The sequence below is a fragment of the Capsicum annuum genome, chromosome 7, assembly GCF_002878395.1.
Source record: "Capsicum annuum cultivar UCD-10X-F1 chromosome 7, UCD10Xv1.1, whole genome shotgun sequence".
In the NCBI taxonomy this organism is placed as follows: domain Eukaryota; kingdom Viridiplantae; phylum Streptophyta; class Magnoliopsida; order Solanales; family Solanaceae; genus Capsicum; species Capsicum annuum.
In genome coordinates this window covers 29,943,773-29,967,973 of record NC_061117.1, presented here as the reverse complement: position 1 = coordinate 29,967,973, position 24,201 = coordinate 29,943,773, and the positions used below count along the sequence as shown (strand labels likewise).

The following is a 24,201-nucleotide window of genomic DNA, read 5'->3' as shown; positions in this document are numbered from 1 at the left end:
CGGTGTTTATAGAACTAAAGTTGAGGGATCGAAACATGTATGAAAAATTGGGCAAATAATCATACCAATGCTCTAGTGTCCCTCGACTTAAGTTTTTATCAATGAAACCTCCCATCCAACACTTTTAATAATTCGGGATGCAATGGAGCTCTTTAAAAATAATGCTTTCTATCTCTTTTGGGATTGGCCCTTGTTGTCAATAAATTTGTTTATAAAAATATATATAATGACATCGGTAGTGATGTTTTTGTAATTATCTGTGATATGTTTGAAACTACAGCTGTGCTCGCTAACCTACTTGAAGATGCAAAACCATTTCATGATTTTATATCTACTCGTCCGCAACATCCACGTACAAAAAGAATCAACACACTTCAACTTGTAGAATCATTTACAAGTCTTAAAAGTACCAAAATAGAAACACTTCACTACAGAGGCTTTCTGCACTAATAACTTAAGCACTTTCTTCTTCAAAAATGTCTGTCTGATGTGAAAATTAGTTTCATCATTGAAGGAGTGTATGTACTTCCCCTCGCCGCTACCACCACCACCACACTCTTCTCCTTTTTCTTTTTCTTCTTCTTCTTCTTTAACAATCAGACAATCTTTCATGTTTATATCCATTGCACATCACCCATCATGCCTCCTCCTTAAAAAAATTATCATTGTAAAATAGGCGGTGGTGGTTGGGGTGGTTCAAATGTTGAAGTCTCCTCTCAAGGCCTTTCAAGTACGCTCACTCTCAAAATAGGCCTAGAACCATCAAGTCCAATGACAAGTATGTAAAATTCAATGTGTTAATCATTCTTTATGAATTTTGAATGTATTTTCCCCCTTCAATTTATTGAATAGCTAATGAATAAGTCATGTATATTGTAACTTAAGCTCCTGCCATCATTTATGTTGACGACCATGTCGTGGTACAAACCATTGCGATAAAGGATGACAAGAATTGTCTCTTTTCTCATAGATTTCTAGTTTTAACATTTTGGGGTATCCTCCCAATAATTGATTATATCAACACCACTAATAATAATTTTTGCAGTAGGCATTGTAGACATAGATAGTAATCTATAGTAGATGACTTACTGATTTATAACTGATAGACTGCCTAAACTATACTTGTTTACGACTGACGAGATCTCTATACAGTGATGGAAATATTCGACATAGTTGCTTTTCAGACGATAAATAGAATAATAAAACTAATTATAGTTGTGGAATAAAGCCCAAAGTATTGTAATGTGTTGGAATGGAGCTAATAAAGCTCGAATATAAAAAAAAGTGGCCTAATTTAAAAGCTTTATAGGCAATAATGGATGGAATAATCAGTACAGAAATGATTAAAAATGGAAGAAAATGGGTGTATTATAGCACTGGTGGTGTGATTTTCTAATGGTAGCTGGCAAATATTATCTATGGAGCTCAAAAATTACAAAAATGGTATTGATCGAGCTTGGAGCTTCCTGAGGAAGTTTTTATTTTTTTATTCTTTTAAAATAAGATCCGATTTTAAAATATTCTGAAATGGGCTAATTTGTATTTTTAAATGTTGGAGTCTGAGGTAGAGTTAAAAGTTAAACTGTATATTTTAGAACTTGTGTACTAGAGGGTTGTCTTTTTATAAGCTTATTTTTAAAAAGTGTCTCTTAACCCGACCAATTTTTAAAAATAGTTTTTTAATGTCAAAATAAGTGTTTGGGTGTCTTTTTTCCAAACTTCCCCATTTTTATAGGTCAATGAACACCTTGTATAAGTCACTTTTCTTATCCCTATATTACTTCAAAATTCTCCTTACAAGATGAACACCTTCTATAATCAAATATCCTGCCATGAATCTAAATTAATCATCATATATAGACATACCCCTCTTCATTCTTACCTCAACAAAAAGTTATAAAATCATCATATTCTTATCTATAAATGGAAGACTTCTTCATTTTAATCTCAATCAAAAGTTACAAAATCATCATATGATTTTTATAAATTGAAGATCTATTCTTTTCATAATAATACATTATTATCTACAATGTAGTGTTTTAGTAGTTTAATCGATAGGTGTGAATTTTACCAGATAAACTCAAACTTCAATTTCTACAAACATGGAAGCAATGGACGGTGAACAATTAGAGAGAAAATTATGAGAGAATTACAGAGATAGAATAAGAAAAATAATGGAGAAAGGGGAGAGAGAAAGTGAAATACTGAAAATATCTATTTGATCAATATTTCTCTCACACACCATTTTTGAGGTGGACAAACTGCTATTTATGCAATGTAAAACTGTAACCCCTCCAGGCAGCTTTAAGACTTAGCTAACTCAGCCTCTAACTAACCACTAACTATTACAACTATACTAAATATTAACCACCAAATGATCTTACATTCTTTCACACTCCCCCTCAAGCTGCAGGATGTAGAATATTAAGAACTCCAAGTTCGCTGAGTAGGTAGCTATGTTGTGTATCCAAGTCCTTTAGCGAGTAAATCAACTTTCTGATCTTTAGTAATAATATACTCTGTATGAATCTCATTTATCTTGTCTCTCACAAAATGACAATCTATTTTTATCACAATACACATTAACTGAAGGTTTAATATTAACTCGTAATCCTCCAAACAATCCTAGTAACCAAGTAACTTCTGATATAGTTGTTGTAAGACTTCTGTATTTTGCTTCAACATAACTCCTTGATACTGTTTGCTACTTTTTAAATATTTATGAGATTGAAGATTCACCAAATTTTATCACCTAACTAGTCACTGACCTTCTAGTATTTAGGCAAGATGCCCACTCTGCATCACAAAAGACTATCAAGTGATCTTCACCTTTGCTGCTTAATAATATCACATTCTTGAAATTTTCTTGAAATATCTCACAATGTTTGTTAGTGCATCTCAATGAAACCTCTTGGCTACTTGCATAAATTAACTTAATGTTTCCATACAAAACACAATGTCTAGTCCTGTAACTGTTAGGTAGATAATTCTTCCTATCAACCTTTGATACTCTGTGATATCCTTTAATACTGGATCATCTATTATCCCAGCATGTGTATCATATTCTACCAAAGTGAATTTTGATTTAGATCTATAGGAGTAGATATTGTCTTAGGTTCTTCTAATCCTAAATATAAAACTAGTTAGAGTGCATACTTCATTTGGTTCAGAAGAATTCCTTTACCTGACCTCAATACTGCTATCCCCAAGAAATATCTCAATTCACCTAGGTACTTCATCTTTAAATTTTATTTCAACACCTCCTTTGTTTCCTTTATGAACTCTTCATTATTGATAGTGATCAATAAATTATCTATATAAATCAAGACTCTCTTGTTTGGTGAATAAGAAATAATTATGTAGACTTTTCTTGTATCTAGCTTCTATTAAAGCTTTATTTGACTTGATATTCCATTATCTTGATGTTTGTTTCAAATCATACAATGATTTCATCATCTTACACATTTTATTCTCCCCATGTCTTTTGAATCCTGGTGGTAACTCTATGTACACTTATTCATATAAATCACCTTGCAAAAATGCATTATACACATCCATTTGATACATATTCCAACCCCCTCATAGCTGCTAATGCAATAAATGATCTTACTGTAACCATTTTTGCAACTGTATAAAAAGTTTCATGGTAATCAAGTCCTTTCTTTTGATTTTATCCTTTTGCAACTAATCTTGCATTGAACCTTTTCACTTCTCCATTAGCTTAATATTTTATATTGTACATCCATTTTGATCCAATGACAGTTTTCCCTTTTTTACTACATGCCAAGTGTTGTTGTTTTTCAAGGCTTTAACCTCCAAGATCATTACTTTAACCCACATTTTATTCTTTGAGGCCTTAGCAAAACTGTCACATTCAATAAGAGCTAAAATATTGGTGAAAAAACTTTACATCTTTGGTAAATCCTATCATATATGAGATAGTCTGATAGAGAATATATCATTATTCTATTGGCCTTTTCATGGTGAAAACATAGTCTTCATGCCATAATAGCTCTTTAGTACTTCTTATGGATCTTCTGAAGGAGTACTACAGAAGAGTTGAGGTGTAGCAATAAGTGTTTCTATCTCCTCTGTAGTAGGTCCTGCCTCTATTGCATCTAAATCATCTGTTGCAGCTAAGTCATTTGAGTTGTCTGTTGTTACTTCATAAAACTCAGTAACTCCATCATTGTTATCAATTTATTCATGACCTTGATCTGGAACTGCCTCTATGTGTTGATCCATTTCATGTCCTTCTATTGTTTCTCTATCAGAATTTGGCAATGGCAAGTAAAGTGGCTTAAGATCATAAGCATTCACATCATTTCCCTTATCATGAGCTCTATGAGACACTTCAATAGTGGTAGAATTAACAAAAAATAAAAATATGTGTTCCTTGAAAACCACATCCTTGCAAACACAAAAATAATTAGAAGAAATATCCAGTAGCTTATTGTAAAACCTCGTAAGATCTTAAGCTCATTTCATCTTTTATTTGTATGTTTAAGGGGTCCAAGTCTTGGATTTTTCACTAATTGTTAAGGACTTAGTCACTTTCAAGACCCCTAAACTTCGATGATTTTTATTTTGGTCTGCCCGACCTTGAGACAATGATTTTTCAGTTGAAACATGTTAGGGGTTGATAAAGGTATGTCTCGGGAAAGTTTTGAGTTTTTTGGACGGGCGTAGGGTCGTGTTTGGAAAATGAAACCAGTGGACCCACCGGGATAAGCCTGCGCTACTAGATCTAGTCCACCGGGACAGAGCTCATGGTACCCGATCTATTCCGCCAGACTAGAGCCCGCGCTACGGGGCTTACCCGGCCAGTCTTGAGCCCGCGGCACACCCATGCGTTTTGCACAGCCCCTTGCCCTTTAAGCTAAGAGGCATTTATTTCATTTTCCCTCATCCTATTTCCTCTATAACACGAATTGGGGCTTCCAAAAGGGTATTATTTGCCTCTTTCACTCAAATTGCTCCGAAGAAACACCTCCTTCTTCCCCAAGAACAAATTAAAGCTTCATTCTCAAGAAAGAAATAGTTCAAGCATTCAATCAAAGAAATCTTCAAGAATTCAGTTTTTAAGGTATGTAGGTGTTCATCTATGGGTCCCTTTCACCCATGGATCCCAAAAACCTTCTTTTCAACTAAAGTAGGGATTTTTCTCTTATTGTGGAGTTCTATATGTTCGAGATGAGTTTAAACCGTGTATTTCCTTAGTAATTTGATTCAATTTGTTGTACCCCTTTTTCGCTCACGGCGTCAAATTCCAAAGATTTTTTAATTAAAGTGATGATATTGAATAGGAATTATTTTAATTACAGAGTCGCCACTTGAAATTGAGTTGTGATATTTCAAATCACCTTTTTGAATCCCTAGTAAAAAAGAAATGACTCTTTATTATTTTGGTCTGCGAAAACAGAAGATCGGGTAAGGAATTCTGTTGACCGAGGGGAAGGTGTGAGGCACCCCTCAATTTCCATGGTTCTAGCACAGTCTATTTTATTGACTTAAACAATTTTGAATAAATTGTGTTAAGGCCTAAATTCGCTAATTTTTAATATACTAAAAATATTTAAAACTCTTGTATTAAATCAGTGAAAAATTACTTTTAGAAAAATATTTGTCAAGGTGCATTATTGCATCCGTGAATTATTTTTAAACATCTCAAAAAAATGCATACACCGCATTCTTAATCGAGATAAGATTTTTAAACGAGTCTAAAATTTGCCTAGCGTTAAAAAGTTTGCCTACTCGAAATGTCACCTAACTTTAACAATAAACTATGAGTAAAATTCATGTAAGGCGATTAATTAATTCAAAAAATAATTATTAATTTTTGAAAATGAAATAAAATTAATAAAATAAATAAATAAAATAATAAAATAATAAATAAATAAATAAAAATAAAATATACATAAAGTTACCCTTATTATGCTAATTTTATTATGATTTTCCGAATATATTTTTTCTAAATTAATATAAGCCCAAATTAAGATTGTAAAACAACTTCAAATACGAAATCCCCCAAATTTTGATTCGGATAAAAATACAGTCCAAATCTAAATGAAATACACACAATAATATAGTCCCAGATTAGTTTAGGGAATAGTGTGGTTTTGCCGGCAGGTTCGCTAAAATAGTAACCAAACGAGATCAAAAATGCTTCAAGAATCAAATATGGAAAATTTCCAAGAGATCAAAAATGCTTCAAGAATCAAATATGGAAAATTTCCAATAGTGGGTAGTAAGATTTCGAGTCGGTAGTAAGCTTCATTCTCAATTTGTTGGATTTTCGATCAGCCATCGGATTTTTGTTTAGACGATTGATTTTCTTTATTTTTCATCATCTCTCTTTGTGTGTGTGCATTTTTTGGTAGGTCAACACGTAGATCTGTGTATGTGGGGACTGTGGATCGCCGGTTATTCGCTGGTTTGGGCTAGAATTTATCGGCAGTGAAAGATCACCGACTATGGTGGTGAGGCGGCAATGAGGGTGATTTTAGTTACTAGTTTATGTAATTTTGACAGGTTTTCTCTGTTTAGTCATCGGTGAAGATAACAACTCCAGCAAATATTCGCTGGAAAAATTTAAACAACGCCGGTTTTTTCTCTAATTTTTCACTATTTTCCCTCATCTTTCACTGATTTTCTTTCTTCTTCTCTCATTTATTCTAGCACATTTTTCTTCACTGTTTGTGCTACCCGATCCCACTTAATTATTTCACTTAATTTCTATATGCGCGTGCAACAGTGCATATCTGTGTGTGTTGATGTATATTGTAAAAATACAGTGTAAATGGTGTGTGCAGTGTATTTTTGGTTTGACCATTTTTCCTTATTTTCTTTTACTGATATATTTTTCCTCACTGTCTGTGTACGTATTCTCCATCTCTGTGTGTGTTCAGTGATTTGTGAATACAGAACTTTTTTGTGTACAAGTATACAAATATTTAATAACTTAATTCTATTACATGTAATAACAAATAATTCATATAATCAATCCACTAATCATACTAAACAGTGCATGAGTCTATTTGAACATTCTAATTTCATACTTTGATTCATAATAATAGAAGTCATGAAAAGCATAATATAAAATAGGACAATAATCTGTAATGGATTAAAACGAAGAAATCCGTGACTGAAAACCTCAAGTAGAACTCCAAACTTGAACTCGATATTCTCTTCTTTACCCTTTTCTGCTTCTTTTCCCTCTTTATCTGATTTTTGTTTTTTTCCAATGTCTGATGATACGTATATCCTGGGGAGGCTGGGGTAGTTCCCTTAAATAATAGGATATTAGGGGAATAGTTAAGGGATTATCAGATAATGCGGGGAGAGGTTGGGTAGTTTTAGGATTTGAATTTTGAATTTTAAATTTTTTTAATTAAAATATATAAAATAGAAAATATTAATAATAATAAAATAATATTAACTAATTAATTTTTATAACTAAGAAAATACAATAAAAGTTCATAAATAGCCCAAAAAAATATAATTAATATAATACTAAAATTAGTATCTTATTTATTAAACTTTAAAAGGAAGAAATATATATTTTTTAAATTTTTGTATGATTTTAAAAATAAAAATAAAATTCAAATAAAGATAAAAACACCCCAAAAATGTAACTTTTTTATTATTTTTATTTATTTTCAATCAAAACTTAAAAAAATGAAATAAGAACTAAAGTTAATAATAGAAAAATATAAATATTTAATACCAAAAAATAGGTTAAAACTCGGGGAGGGTCAAAAATCACGTGTCTACATTTTGCCTCTCTTTGTTTGAAATCTCGAAGAGTTTTCACACAAAGAAGTAGACGAAGAGATGAATTTGGACCCTTCTACTATTCAAAAGGTTTTTTCTTTGGTTTTCCTAGGTAATCCCCCAGCCCAACTGGCCAAGGACTAATCCTCCGTGGATCTGAGCTCCATTTAAAGGTTTGCCGCTGGCCAATTGGTTGCTGCATGCACAAGGCAGGAATTGAACCCCCGATACTTGCTTAAGCGATCTAATGAGCCAACCACTAGGTCAACCAAGCTTGGTTAATTATTCAAAAGGTTAGGACAAAATAAAATAAAAGAAATGATGTGACCGATTCCTGGTTTTGGACCTCCTACTTATCCCGGGTTATAACAGAATCAGGTCATGTGTAGTTCAAAGGGGTAAAATGGTAAGATTATAAGGTAGAGGCCAAGTGAGATTCTGTCGAGTCTCCGGTTCACAACTTCTTCCACTTAAATCCACATGAATAACAAATATAGAAAATGAAAATACAAGTAAAAGATCCTATCTATGCAACTTTCTGAAATCTTGAATTGAATCTTCATGACTTCTCGGGTGGTGAGATAGTTATTATTTTGAGTTGAATCTTGAAAAAATGAAATGTTCCTCCATGCCGACCCTTGGTATGGGGGAGGAACTTGACAATTGACCTATTCTTTTGACTTTCTTTTGACTTGGACTGAAAACCTTCACCCTATTCTTCAGGCAGGTTTATGTACTTGCAATTTCATCACCCTATTCTCCAGGCGGGCTCCTAACTTACCATTTCTAATTTTCAAAAATGTTCCTGAACTCAAAGTAAAGGGTAAACTAGAAAAGAAAAGTCCCATTATTCAGAAGGGTCCTGAACAGAAAATAAACTCCCATTATTCAGGTGGGTCCTAAGCAGAAAGTAAAGTCCGATTATTCAGGAGGTTCTAGACCATAAAGTAAATTTTCCATTATTCAAGAGGGTCCTGGGCAGAAAGTAAAGTCCCATTATCCAGGAGGGTCCTGAGTAGAAAATAAAGTCCCATTATTCAAGAGGGTCCTAATCAGAAAATAAATTTCCATTATTCAGGAGGGTACTAAGCATAAAATAAAGTCTCATTATTTAGGAGGGTCCTGAGCAGAAAAAAAATTCCCATTATTTAGGAGGGTCCTAAGAAAAAAATAAAATCCCATTATTAAGAAGAGTTCTGAGTAGAAAATAAAGTCTCATTATTCAGGAGGGTCCTGAGAAGAAAATAAATTCTCATTATTCAGGAGGGTCCTGAGCAGAAAATAAAGTCTCATTATTCAGGAGGTTCCTGAGCAGAAAATAAAATCTCATTATTCAGGAGGGTCCTGAGAAGAAAATAAAATCCCCATACAATACACATAAAAATTTTTCAAAAGTTTGTACATGACCGAAATCCAGCATCGTGTGCTATAACCTTGCTTCTTGTGTTTGACAGAAGTGTGAAATTACATCCTTTGTTTGAAAATTTTTATGCAAAGACAATATTTCATCTTTGTTCCAAGCAAAGAAAAATTATGAGTTTTTTAAAAAAATGTGGTGGTTAGTTTGTGGCATTTGGCTTTTGAGGCGGCCGCTCTTTCACTCGTCATACTCAACTCTTTTTCAAATTATTGATAAGTATTCGTTGACTTGTTGTACTTCTGACCCTGAGTCCTGACTACTAAAACTCTTGACTCAAATTATATTTCTCTTTCATGATGCCTCAGGGCTAATCTTCAAATACACCTTTTATACTCCTATGAGTACAAAACTGTCGTACGACAAGCATTCCTAAGTACCTTACTTTATTTTGTAACATGTTATCTTTGGGCATCGACCCTTTGTCTTGCTTTTTACAATTAAAGGAATTGGTAGCAAGTTTTGAAATCGTTTCTCTCTTGAGTTGACGTGAATTAGACTAAAAAATACTCGAATGATGACGACGATTTTTCATTTTATGAAAAATATATAAAAATCAAAAATCAAAATAAAAATAATAAAGAGAAAAGAAAAAGACAATAGGTATCTCTTTTTTGAAATGACAAAAAGAAAACTTATTTGGGTGTGGTAAACAATTTCTGTGATTATGACGTGCATTTTGAATTAAACATCCGGATCTACTCACCCTAATCATTACAACTTTTTCCCACTTATTGAATTTGAAATGAAGTTATTCTTGAACATGCTCCATCTAGATAACAATCCTCCTTCAGCTATTGGCACCTCAATGGATTTTCTCCAATGTCATTTCTTTCTCAACTCACCATTGCCTTATGATGCCTTTTGGGGTTTTCATCGATAAGACTCTCTCATTTCATTTTATTTTTTGGAAGGAAAATGATGTTCAAAATATGAAACATTATGCACTCATGACATGTTTAGCCTTGATATTGTCAAAGATCGATCTAAAGGTCTTTATTTGATTGTAACTTGGCTTTTAGTTATAGTTAGAGAAAAAAAAAAGGCGGCATGAGGCTCAAAATATGAATTATATAGGGTGAGATTTACAACTTTTGGAATCGACTCCTAAAGAAAATAACTTTTGCCCCAGTTTTATTTCTTACTGGGTAACTTGAATTTTTTTTTTTGGACCAAACCCCAGAGTAGGGCTGCCTACGTATCTTTTCAACGCAAGAAGCAGGTCAAATGTATTTCAGGTAAACCATTCTTTTGCTTGATTTTAATTTTTTAATGTAATACCACGAGAATCCCAACCAATAGTAGAACCATGCTTCAAGCTTATGAGAAATAAATTACAGTAATTTGGTAGTTTTATGATCAATTTAGATGTATATTAAGTCCTCAAATTCATCCTAGCTATTAGACGAATCAAAACATCCCTTACCAATTAAAATCTTGAGAAGGACATTGCCGTAGTCAACTTCAAATGAGCATATCTCTAATTCTACAAATAATTTTTGATCTCATGACCCTCCAACAAATATATAATTGAATTATCTTTCCAAAAATACCAATTTTGTCAAAATCCGACATCGAAGTAAAAAGTTATGGCCATTTTACTGAGAGTTGTCTGAGTTGTCTAAGAGCGACGGGCAAGCTGACGGACCGTCAAGTCAGCGATGGACCGGCCTTCATAACTGAAGTAGTAAGGCCATTTTCTGGCCCAAAAATGATGGTTGGAGAGATGGTTAGTCACCAGAGTGACGGTCCATCACTCAGACCATCAGTTTTTTCCAAACCAGCGCTAAAACGTTGTTTTAAAGGGATTTTTGGGTCTTTTTCCACCCTATTTAACACCCAATCATGTCAAATCAAAGCACATAACTCCTATCGAGTTTGTATGCCGAGAGTGGGTTATTAGATTATATTGATTTTGGAGGAAGCCCATTATTCCAGGTATTCCATCCATCCAGGAGAGTATAGGAAGGTATCGAGACTTGAGATTGCATTACTGATAGGGTGATATGGGGAAGGATATAGCAGATTTTATAGCTCGTTGCCTTTGTTTCCAGTAGGTGAAGGACGAGCATTTGAGACCTGGTGGATTACTTCAGATATTACCCATTCTTAAGTGGAAATAGGAAAATATCACTAGGACTTCATGATCTTATTTCCTCATACTTCTCATAGATCTGATAGTGTTTGGGTCGTCATGGATTGATTGACCAATTCTGTGTATTTCATTCTGGTGTAGGTTGTTTTCAGTGCTGAGAGGTTGGCCCATATCAACATTTAAGAGATTGTGCAACTACATGGTGTGCTAGTGTCTATTATTTTAGATCAAGGTTCTGTGTTCTCTTCTTACTTTTGGAAGACACTTCAGGATAAGTTGGGCACTCAAGTAGATCTTAGTACAGCATATCACCCTCAGACTGATGGTCAGTCAAAGCAAACTATCCAACTTTTGGAGGATATGTTTTGCACTTATGTGATAGATTTTGGTGGCTAGTGGAAGCAACATTTAGCCTTATCATAGAGTGCGTTTAATAATAGCAACCATTCCAGTATTAATATGGATCCTTTTTAGGCTTTATGGGGTAGGGATTGTCACTCTCCAATTGGTTGGTTTGAGGCTTTTGAGTTTAGACCTCGAGGTATGAACTTGCTTCATGAGTCTTTCGATAGAGTTCGAATTATTCAGGATAGACTTCGAGCGGGTCATAGTAGTCAAAAGTGTAATGCTGATCGTAGACTTCATTCCTTGATATTTGATGTTAGTGATCATGTTTTCTTTGATTTTCACCCATGAAAGGTATGATAAGGTTTGGGAAGAGGGACAAGATTAGCCCCAAGTATATTGGTCCATTTGAGATTCTTCAGATTGTTGGTGATGTGGATTATGAGTTAGCTTTTCCCCTAGATTTATCAGTTTATCCAGTTTTCATATTTCTATACTTCAACAGTATATTTTGGATGAGTCTCATGTTATTCATTGGGCGTCAGTTCAATTAGATAAGAGGTTGTCTTTTATTGAGGTGCCTGTCTCCATCCTGGCTATTAGGCAATTACGTTCTAGAGTTATTCCAGTGGTTAAGGTTCAGTGGAGGCATCGATCTGTAGATGAGGCTACTTGGGAAGTCGAGTCTGATATACATGGTTCTTATCCCCAGCTCTTTATTTATTCAGGTATTTCTCTTGCCTTTAGTTCGAGAAAGAACTAGATTTTTAGTAGTGGATGATATAACGACCTAAATTTTGATGAAATATGTGTTTTTGTGTGATTTAACTATTTCACCCCTCCTCATGGTTGTGTGTGGTATTTCTAGGGTATTGGGATGATTGAAATGATTTTCAATGAATTTTGGTGCTATTTATGTGATTTTGTGGGTTTTGGCAACTTTAAGAGTCTGATAGTTGATTTCTATTTATATCTCTTAATCCATGCGATGGATGGCAGAACAGACTGTATCATTCAGATTTGAAACATTGATTTTAGGGTAGTAACATGGTTTCTATGATTATATAGCTTTTAAATCTCACTTCGATCCTTGATTTAGAAAATTATGATTTTGGGTTTCAGGCATCAACTTTGTGAAAATAATATTTTTTAAAATTTTGATATCATCTCTGAGTCTGGAGAGTCGAATTTGATAGGGTAGCATAGTTCGTTTCCATTCACAGAATTCCGGATGGATCTTGAGGGGCCCGTCGAGACTTGGAATACACCAAGTCCCTAGCTGGTGCACTTGTGATCGCGATAGTCCTATCGTGATCACGATTGGTCCTATAGTTGAGGCATTACGGTCGCGATACCCTTTCTGCGATCGCGATACCCTTGATAGGCGAGGTACCACGATCGTGACCTTGGTCCGCAATCGTGAAGCCTGGATGTATAAATAGCTGATTTTCTCTATTTTTCACCATTTTTGAGACTTAGAGCTTAGGATTTTGTTGTTTTGAGCGACTTTCTCCATTTCTAAGCTTGGGTAAGCTCCATTACACTCATTTCAACTATTTTCTTCCATCCTTAACATTAATTTCCTTTTTTAAACACAAATTATTGTACGAAATTTGGGGATTTTGTCCCATAAGGCCTAAAATAGTATTTCTTCAATTTAAACCCCAATTTCACTCCTTTTTCCCTTGGGTCAGTTTATAATCCTGTAATTATTCATTTTTCCTCAATTTCACCTTTAAAACAACTTTGATTCTCGATTTCTAAATGGATTTCAAAGATTCTTCCCAGTAAAGTTAAAAAATAGCTTTTCTTCGATGTGGACCTTATTTTTAACTCATTTTTTCTTGAAATTTCAGTTGTAGACTCCTAAAGATATAGGAAACATATTTCTGAAATAAGTTACAATTTTGCTCTTTTTTTTGAAAAATTATTTTGGGGGTCCGTTTTGACCCCGAATTGAAAATAGGCAATATAGGTATCGTTAGATTTCTTTTGATGCATAGATTTTATATTTTAATATGTTAGTTGATTCCGAGTCCATTCATGAAGATTAGGACTTTGAACTTAAGTGTTGTGGACCAATTTTCGGCTTTTGAGGTAGGTTATGGCTTAACTTCTTTCAAACTAGGATGGGTAGTTAATACTGAAACAAAATGTATGTTAAGGTTGTGGGAACTAATCATAATAAAATGGATATGTTATTATGTTGTTCCTGTGTCGATGCCTATGCGTAGTATTATGTGATGGTTTTGGAACTTTATGTGTTATGTGTGACCGTGTAGGGTCCTATGTGATATTGATAACCTTGTAGATATGATGATAATTATACCTTGTTTGATGAAAAAGTGTGTTGTGGTACTAATTGTATGTGTTGTGATGTATTCATACTCTATTGACATATGAATCATGTTGGATTTCATGAATGGTTGGAAATAGTGAGTCGATATTTGGCTCACGTGATGGTATATTGGCTGGTTGTACAAATACTCATTGTAGCTGGTTTTGAAAATACCCTTTGTGGTTGGTTGTGAGCATTACATCCTCATACTCATTAATAAAACAGTGGTATCACCCTAAAAATATTGAGAAACACTGGCAACACCTTTTTTATGACGAAAAATGTGACATCTTATAAAACCCTCAAGGGATATGTTGAGGGAGGAGTAATGGATATATATGGATTGTGTATGGGTTAAGAACCCCCCATAGGTCCTACTTCTTGTAGCCTATACCTCCATAGGTATATATAAAGACTGTGCAATGGTCTTAGAGGTAGTGCGATGGCCTCGAGGTTGTGAGATAGCCTCGTGCATTACATCATCATCATCATTCTTATTATGTTTACTTTATTATGCTTGTGATGTAATTGTATGTTTTGTTTGACTTGTTACCTATTCATTGTCCTAACCTTCCTTACTTATACATAATACTCTCATATATCTTGCTTCTACTTTACTTTTCTTATATGTGGTATAAATGTATACTTGTATTCTTTTCTGGTGCTTTGTTGTATTATATATGGATATTATAGAACTGTTAGTGCAAGCAGTGTGGGATACCGTTGTAGGACATTTTCTAGTTGCAGGTGACGTACCCTTAGTGTGTATTTTATATACTTTATTTTCTACTTTGCTCGGTCAGCCTATGATATCTAGTGAGTATAAGTGGACTGTACTCATCCTTACTATGCCCTTTTGGTGCAGATTCTGATGCAGGTGCATCTCATGTGGCTTGATTTTGGGTTCCTTCACAGTTGTTCAAGGTAGCAGTTATACTTTCACGTATCTGGGGTCCACTTTTATCTTTCTGTATTAGTTTATGTCTTTACTAGTATTCTGAGATAGATATTGTTCCTATTGGATATTCTAATGTATTTGACTCATGGATTGTATTAGTAGTTCTTATACTATTGACACCAGGTTTTGGGAGTTTGGTATAATATCTTTAGTTGTATGTTTTCATTTTCATATTATATTTGCATGTCTCAGCTTCGTTTTAGAAGCCTTGCCTTAGGGTTATTTCTATCTTTTCCCCGTTGACTATCAGTTTGGGTGATAGGCTTACTTGTCAAGGTTCATTGCGACAAGCACCATCATGACCCCTTGGTTCTTCGGTCGTAACATTTTATAACTTACAAGATTCCATTTAACACCCCATCAAATGAAGCTAATGCATTGAAAGACTGATAGAGCTTTTCAATATTCCAATCTAGTTTGCAAATTTTGGATTGTAGTGAAACTATCATTTGCCAACGTTGAAGTTCGACCTCTTCTAAAAGTGGGCTTCCATTCAATGTCAAAGCCAAGAGCAACATGCTCTTCTTTTCCTGAACAAAATTAAACAGGTTTACTGCAAATTTCTCCACCTCTTTAGTATTTTTACTGTATATAACACGTACGTTAAAAGTCATTTCCAGGTATTGCATCTCTACCTTAGCTGCTACATTAGAAAACAAAAAAGAAGACTTAGACATTAAAATCCTTTGAAAAATTAGCAACCATTTACAATGCACAACAAAAACAAACATTCATACACAGTAACTAAGAGAATATTAAGCCATCACTTGGCAAGCATCATACAGAGAAACTCCTCGTAATTAACTTTCCCATCACCATCAATATTTGCCTCTCCGATCATCTCATTCACCTTTTCATCGGTCAGCTTCTCTCCCAGGTTAGTCATCACATGACGAAGCTAAAATGCAAAATGTAGACACATAAGAGACATGAATTGACAATCTACAATACTTTGATGAAGAAAAAACTACAAGCATGTCGAAAAACATCTTCCTCAATTACTTGCAGAACTAACTTCTCTACAGAAAAGTACCTCATCTGCAGAAATAAAGACATTCTAATCTTTGTCAAAAACCTTGAAAGCTTCTTTGAGTTCCTCATCAGAATCAGTGTCCTTCAGAAAATAAGTCCAAATCATGTACATTCTTTTCCCAAGTATGAAATCTGATTATTTGAGCACAATACTGCTATATTTAATAATATTTGACAAGCAATAAAGAAAGATATTCCTCTCTTACGTTTCATGATGGTATAAGATCCAAAGGGGAAAACACAATAATAAAATGCTAAAAGAACAAAAGGAAGAATGAGCCAATCATTGATCCCTTGACAATTATATTATCTAATTATTGTAACTTGGATGGTTATTGCATAGAAACAACTTTTCCTATAAGAAAGATATCTTATCAGTACTTGAAAAATTTAGAGCAAGGTTTTTCTTGAACCGTTTGAAACAATCTAGGAACTATCAAGACCATTGCATACTCAACTATGAAACAAAATTTTTATATGCATGAGTCTATCACAACTTAAAGTGACAGAAGAAATTTGGATCACAACAGTGAAGTTGTCCTCTGCAATCATCAAATAACTCAAAATTGTAAACAAAATCAATTTTCAAGGAAGAGGCATCTAAATAATGGTTGAAAAAATAGAAGTGAAGCAACATATCAAATATCTTAATAAAGACAAATAAGAAAGATGGTAACATAATATTTAAATAGCTAGTACTCTAATACCATCATCTTACGTACCATAAGATTCAAGAACTCTGGAAAATCAATGGTTCCATTCTGATCAGCATCAACTTCACTAATCATATCTTGTAGTTCAGCTTCAGAGGGATTCTAACCAAGTGATATCATCACTATTCCCAAATCCTTGGTAGTAATACAGCCTATAGAAAAAAGTGAACATCCTAAATCTGTTTTTGTATCCCAGTGTCTATACTATTCAGCAAACAAATGAAAATATATAGAACCAAACTCAAATACCATAAGTCATTATCATAGTACCTAAATAGATGCACTCACCACAAAATAGAGAAACAAAAAATTGCAAAAGCCAACAGATTACTCTATGACTGAAAAAATCCAAATCAAGAAACCAAAAAGGAAAAAACAATCAACAAAAAAGAGAGAGATTTATAAAGAGGACCAGACTCGATGGCGGCATAAAATCAGTACACTAAGATCAGTATCCTAAATCTAAACCAAATTCTTCTGGTTAAAGAATCTATTTCTAGTTTCTCTAGAACAATTAAGAGATTCTCTAGAATAAATATGGGGTTCTTCTTCTAGCGGCAACATGTTTGGTCCCGCTTAAGGTGTCAAATTAATATGTTGAGATAAAAGTCTCATACATGATTTTGAATGAGAGAAATAAGTGAGGAATCCTCTTTTCAACTTTGATGGAGTCAATCGGTAGGGGAGTTCACATTGGGACTTTTAAATCAAAGAATAAGCAAAAGAAAGGTTGGGTACTTGCGGGCGTGGCCATCCGGCCCCGAATAGGAGGGGGAAATGCTCTAGATCCTCCCTGCTTGTAGAAATGAATTGATCAGGCTTGGAAAAGTTGCCAATTGGAAAAGTTGCCAATTTTCCATATTAATTGGCTTAAACATCTTAAGAAAATGCTATATCACCTTTAGAGTAAAAAAGGTCATTTCAAGGAGGTGAATTCCAAGTGGGAATGAATCTTTAACATCTTGAAAAAATCTACAAAGCAAGAATTAGAAAATAGGAAAAAGAGAAAATTGTATTAATGATTGTCTTTTAACTCATTCATGATATAAACCATATGAATACTAAGAATATGTGTTTTAAGTTCAACACAGAGTCAACAATATTTGAATTCTTATTCTTTAGATGTTAGCATCATCAACCTACCATCTGCATATGATTAAACCAAAATGTTAGTCTGCAAACAAAATGCCAAGTCGTTCTTTCCCCTTTTTATTTAGTATTTCCTTTTATCTATAGACTTGAAAATGCCAGGTCATTCACTCTATCAACACAGGAATCAATTTTCTAACATAACAAAATCCATACCGCATGTTAACTTATGTTACAACATTCTAAGTTTGATTTTCCAAAATAACTATATTTAAATAAGCTAATTTAAAATGTTATCATTACTGTAATCACTCTTCTCCAAAGTTCCTCTTTTTTCACATTATATTTCCATAATCATTTCATGAGTAAGCTGTAAATTGTTATCCTTATTCTATTTATTCCAAAGCCTACTATTTTGTTGTTCGGAAAAACATACCAACAGCTTAAACATAGAATAATAGAAACACAAACACCCTTGAGACTTAAGGAAAGAACGGAAGCAGGGAGAAATCTATTAGAAGTACAAAGAAAGAAAGGAAAAAATTATTTTACCGGTTAGAAAATCCAAGTTACTTGTAGAACAATCAATTAACATTTATACCTTGCATCTTTAGCGTGTGGAAATAACAGCAACATGGTGAACCAACTGAGGAAGAGTTAGTCTCTCTTAGTGTTTTACCTATTGTAGCACAAAGAAAAAAACAACAACTAAGTACTCCATGTAAAATGACTCGGACATAACATCAAATACCGTAGGTGCACAATCTAGTCTTAAATTTGTCATTTTTGATAGATTAAATTTTGGCACAAGATGATTTAATTATGCACTAATTAGATAATAACAAAGACCAAATAAATGTAAGAGACATAATGCATATGTTGATCAGCTAAAATTACTAATATGTACTTTAAATTCTAGCAAGAAATTATATTCAAAACAATTATAAAATAATGAATATAAAATATACAAATTCGTACCGATAATAATAAAGAAAGATAAGAAGAAATTCAGCCAATTCTTGCCAAAAAAATAGTCTGAATCGTAGAGGTTTCCAGAGAGAATTAGTAAACAAAGAAATGGAAGATGTAAGTGAGGTAAGTGATAGTGCAAAAATGGTACACAAACTGAAGCAAATGTGAGACATGTGTTCATTCACCAATAAGAAAAAGCCAACTTTCTTGTATAATTATGCTACCTTTAGTACAATTTGGAGATATTCTGTTAGTCGTTTGTTTGTTCACTTATAAATAAGAGTAGAGTAATATATATATATTTCGCTTACTTTTGTACTATATTAGAAGTGTGAGAGTAGCAGTTCAGTTTCGACATGCTTACTCAGTTTGTTGTGTAATTTTATTATATCACTCCTAATTAATTATTATAAATTATTTATAAATTTAAAAATTAATAATATTTAATAAAAAAGTAAAATAGACATTTATAACATGTCTGCTTTAGCTTATTCAATTGTAAGTGAGAGCAGCAGCTTAGTTTCAACATGCCTGCTTCAGCAGCTTGCTCCGTGATTTTACCAAAACTATCCCTATTAATTATTATAATTTATTTATATATTAAAAATTACTAATATTCACTAAAAAATAAAATAGACATTTATGGCATGTCTGCTTTAGCTGCTTCAATCGTAATTTTACTAAATATCATTCCTAATTAATTATTATAACTCATCTAAGTATTTAAAATTTAATAATATTTAATAAAAATAAATAGATATAAAATGATAAATTAACTCTTGATGTTTTAAATTAATTTGACGTCTTATATGAGTTCCACTTAAATTTTTTTTGCACGTATTTTTGTAATACCCTGTGTCTGAAAGACACTGTGCCACTTACTACTCATCTCCTTAAGTCGTATATACACCTTATGAGTCATAAGTTGTAAGTCATAGTTATGGTAGTATGGAGTAGTTGGTGTCTATTGCAGTTACGATTTGACCCTAGGAATTGTCATAGAATGCTACAAGTCATATAAAGTAAAGTCGTAAGGTCAATAGTATAGGAACCCCAAGTATCTTTCCAAGTTACGAGAGGATGATACAAGTCATATTGAAATGTGACGAGTTGCAAGATACGACTTGTATGTTGACCTGTGTGCAATCCTTGCCACTGCTAAGCTTATGAGTTGCTAGGCCAAGTCATAACTTTATCTTATGAGTCGTAAGTTGACTCATGAAGACTGGTGATCGAATTTCTATAAGTTAAGGGACCTTTTGGTCTTTTCCCCTCTTATAACTCTCAACCCATGACTTATAACCCAAGAGGGGTGTTATTTTCCTCTATCTTTCAGCCAGTTAACAACATCTCTTCTCCTTCCATATTCAAGAACAACAATATTAGGGTTTCTCTCACCAAGTCATCTCTCAAGTCTTAAAGTTTAAGTCTTTTTCACAAGTCAAGCAATTCCAAGTATGTGAGGTTTTGAAAAAGGTTAATCTTTCATCCTTGTGCCCAAAAAGCATGATTTTTAAGTTGAATTTACATGTTTTACATTAGGGCCATTCCTCAAATTCTCATATTTTAAAGTATAACCTTATCTTATGATTTAAAGGCTAAAGATGCATAAAGGCTATATCTATTCATGTTTTGAGCTTTAAGATTGATATTGTGATTTGAAATTCATTACCTTGATTTGGATTCTGATGAAAGATTTCGATATGGTTATTGAGCTTGATATTTTGTTATAAGTGCTATGATAGAAAGTAAGAGTTTCAAGATTTAAGAAGAAGTATTAAGTTTACAAGAAAGTCTAAGCTTTTAATCTCCATTCATATGCAATATAATGATTCAAGAAAGCTTAATACTTTGATCTAAAGATAAGACATGAAATCCACAAGTGTTCATCTTGATTATGATTTAAAGTAAAGATAAGCATAACTGGTTTTCAGTCTATAAACCCTTATGCTATTTTAAGGTGAATTTCTTAAAGATAAGCATATACATATTCTGGGAGTAGTATTTAGCACTGAGAAGGGAATGTGGATAAGCGTATCCTAAATTTCTGAAAACTATGAGCTACCATAGGTTTAAGTCCTAATATGAGTTAAGTTCAGTGATCACTTAAGTTAGTGTTCTATTCCAATGATAAGGGTAGCAAAGCTCTCCCCAACATGGGTAAGACGTTGGACTCCATGGTAGCTCACATAGTTTTTGTCGGTTGTAAAAATCTGCCATAAGATAGAATAAAAGTAGAGATTTTAGAAACTAAGTGTTATGGCTCACTAAGCTTATTCAGATGCTTCATTATTTATGTTTTATGGTCTTGCGGTCTTTAGTTCTACTCAAGTCTAAGGTAAGTCATTTACGCTTAGCATGCATCATTTGAAAGTGTACATTTATATTCAATTCTTGTTTTACTTATGCATTCATCCCCACAAACTCAGTACATTCCAGAAGTACTAACCCATATATATGTCTATGTGCTACATTATCTTATAATGTAGGTTTGATGCTTGTCTCTAGTAGTACGATTAATCACGAGCATCATCTCTTGCATCTCAAATTTTGGTGAGTCCTTATAATCTGAAAACCCTGTTTATCTGACTGATGTTTATTGTTGAAAGTTAATTTAGATCTGTGATTTTCATTTATGTTCGAGCCAACTAGGGTCTATCCCAGTAGCTCTCTAGTTAGTAGTAGAGGCTTGTCAGACTGTGTATGTTCTAAGTTTAAAGAGTTTGTTTAAGGCTTCCAAAGTTAAAGATTTACATTAAGATATGGAATTGTTCACCTTCAATTTCTATACATGTTAGTTCACTTTTTATGTAAGTTCTAAGTTGAATAGATATCATGGGTTATCTTGGGGATATTCGTAGTCCTAAGCATCATGTGCCATCTATGGGGTGCTCCCGAGGCGTTACAAACTTCGTATCAGAGCCTAAGGTTTTAAAGAGTCCTAGGGAGTTAGAGAAGCCGTATTATGTAGAGTCTTGATCATGAATATGAAGCACTCCAAATTTATTAGCAAGAGGCTACAGAACGAGTTAGGACTCATCCTTTCTCTCATGATCTATCATGATTGAAGTTGTCTCTATCTATCCTAGTTTATGATTTCACATGACAGAATATGCCTTTTTGTCAAGCTGACGCAAACAAAAATGATAATAAACCACCACTGCATGTAGACCCTCTGAATGAGAATGTTTCTCATGTTGAATTTTGAGCTGACTTTCAAGCATTGGCCCTAGCTATGAATGCTAATGTTCAGGGAAACCAACAGGCAGCAGTCTCACTTTAGCAAAATGGTAACTTAGCTGCAACCAGAATTTAGGACTTTATGAGGATGAATCAACCTGAGTTCCATGGGTCAAAGGTAGACGGGGATCTTTAGCTCTTTATTGATAAGGTGAGAAAGATTACTCAGATCATTCATGTTACTAAAGAGAGGAGTGTAGAGATGGCATCCTATAGGATGAAGGATGTTTCCTATAATTGGGTCACTATGTAGAAAGATGGTAGGGGTAAAAATGCAGCTCCTATAAGTTGGCAAGTATTTCAAAGTGCTTTTATGGAGAATTTCTTCCCTCATGAGATAAGGAAGGCTAAAGTGAAGGAGTTCATGAACCTGAGGTAAGGCTCTATGATAGTGATGGAGTACTGCCTTATGTTCACTCAGTTAGCTAAGTATGCCCCAGAGTTGTTATTTGACTCTAGAGCTCGTAAGAGTAAATTTGTTACCAGGGTGTCTAATTTGGTGGTAAAGGAGTGTAAGACTCTCATGCTTATCGAAGACATAGATATTGCTCGGTTGATGACTCAAGATCAATAGATTGAGGTAGAAAAGTTGAAGAAAAGAGAGAAAAAAATAAGAGAGCTAGCACTGGACATTTTTAGTATGTCAGTCAAGGTCTGGAAGGGAAGTCATTCGCAGTTTAAGGGTTTTCATCAGTTTCTACGCTATCTTCAGCCAGTGCCCCTACACCCAGTACCAGGAAAGATCAGTGGGGTAGGACTTCAAATTCTAAGTCTCAGAACAGTGTGGTCAGGAGTCCAAGTTACCCGACATATGCAAAGTGTGGCAAGACCTATCTGGGTGAATGTATAATAGGGAAAAGGGGTTTCTATGGTTGTGGTAAGATGCGCCACAAGATCAAGGAGTGTCTATATGTAAGCAGGGAGGTAGATATGCTCATCCTCAAACTAAGGATACTAATCCAGCTGCTCCTCCAGGCTACCCAATTCCCTCATTGGGTATATCAACCAATACCGGTGGCAATCAGTGCTAGAATTGGTTTTATGCTTTACCATCGCATCAGGAATAGGAGAGTTATACAAATATTGTCACCAATATGCTTTGTACCTTTCACCTTGATGTATATGTGTTGTTACACCCAAGATTAAATCTCTCTTATGTAACTCCATTAGTAGCTGTAAATTTTGGGGTAGGTCTTGAAAATCTCCCTAAGCCCTTCTCAACTTCTACCCTAGTGGATGAGTCAGTGATTTCTTGAAGAGTCAATAAAAAGTGCCCTGTTATCGTCCTCTATAAAATCATACTAGATGACTTAATAGAGTTAGAGATGATAGATTTCGATATTACTCTGGGTATGGATTGGCTCCATTCATGCTATCCATCAATAGATTATCTCACCCACCTGGTAAAGTTTCAATTTCCTAATGAGGCAATTTTCGAATGAGAGGGTAGTTCTATGTCTCCCAAAGTTCACTTCATCTCTTATCTTATAGCCGGGAAGTTAATATCAAAAGAGTATATCTACCATTTAGTTCAAGTCAAATATACCATGTCTGAAGCCCCAACAGTTCAATCAGTCCATGTAGTCAATGAGTTTTATGAGGTTTTCCCCAAAGATCTACCAGGGGTACCTCCAAATAAAGAAATAGAGTTCGGTGTTGATCTTCTTCTTGATACTCAGCCCATCTCTATCCCTCCATATTGCATAGCTCTGTCCAAACTCAAAGAGTTAAAGGAGCAGCTTAAGGATTTATTAGATAAGGCTTTCATTAGACACAGTGTTTCTCCATGGGGTGCTCCAGTCCTTTTTGTGTGCAAGAAAGATGGCTCTCTTAGAATGTGTATAGATTATAGACATCTAAACAAGGTTACCATCAAGAATAAGTATCTCATTCATAGGATCGATGATTTATTCAATCAGTTTTAGGGTGCCCGATGGTTTTCCAAAATTGACCTTAGGTCGGGATACCATCAGTTGAAAGTTAGGGAGAAAGACATTCCAAAAATAGCTTTTTAAACATGGTATGACCATTTTGAGTTTGTGGTTATGTCGTTTGGAATGACAAATGCTCCTGCAGTCTTTATTGATTTGATGAACAAGGTCTTCAAGCAGTACTTGGACATATTTGTCATTGACTTTAAAGATGACATACTGGTGTATTCCAGGAGTGAGGAGGAATATGTACACTATTTGAGAATAGTGTTGCAGACCCTCAAGAACCATCAATTAT

The 24,201-nt window shown here is 34.0% G+C and overlaps 1 pseudogene; it reads right to left on the bottom strand.

The window, feature by feature from the left end:
• Positions 1-15,689: 15,689 nt before the first annotated feature.
• On the bottom strand, positions 15,690-23,699 carry LOC107877064 (annotated as a pseudogene).
• Between the last annotated feature and the right edge of the window lie 502 nt (positions 23,700-24,201).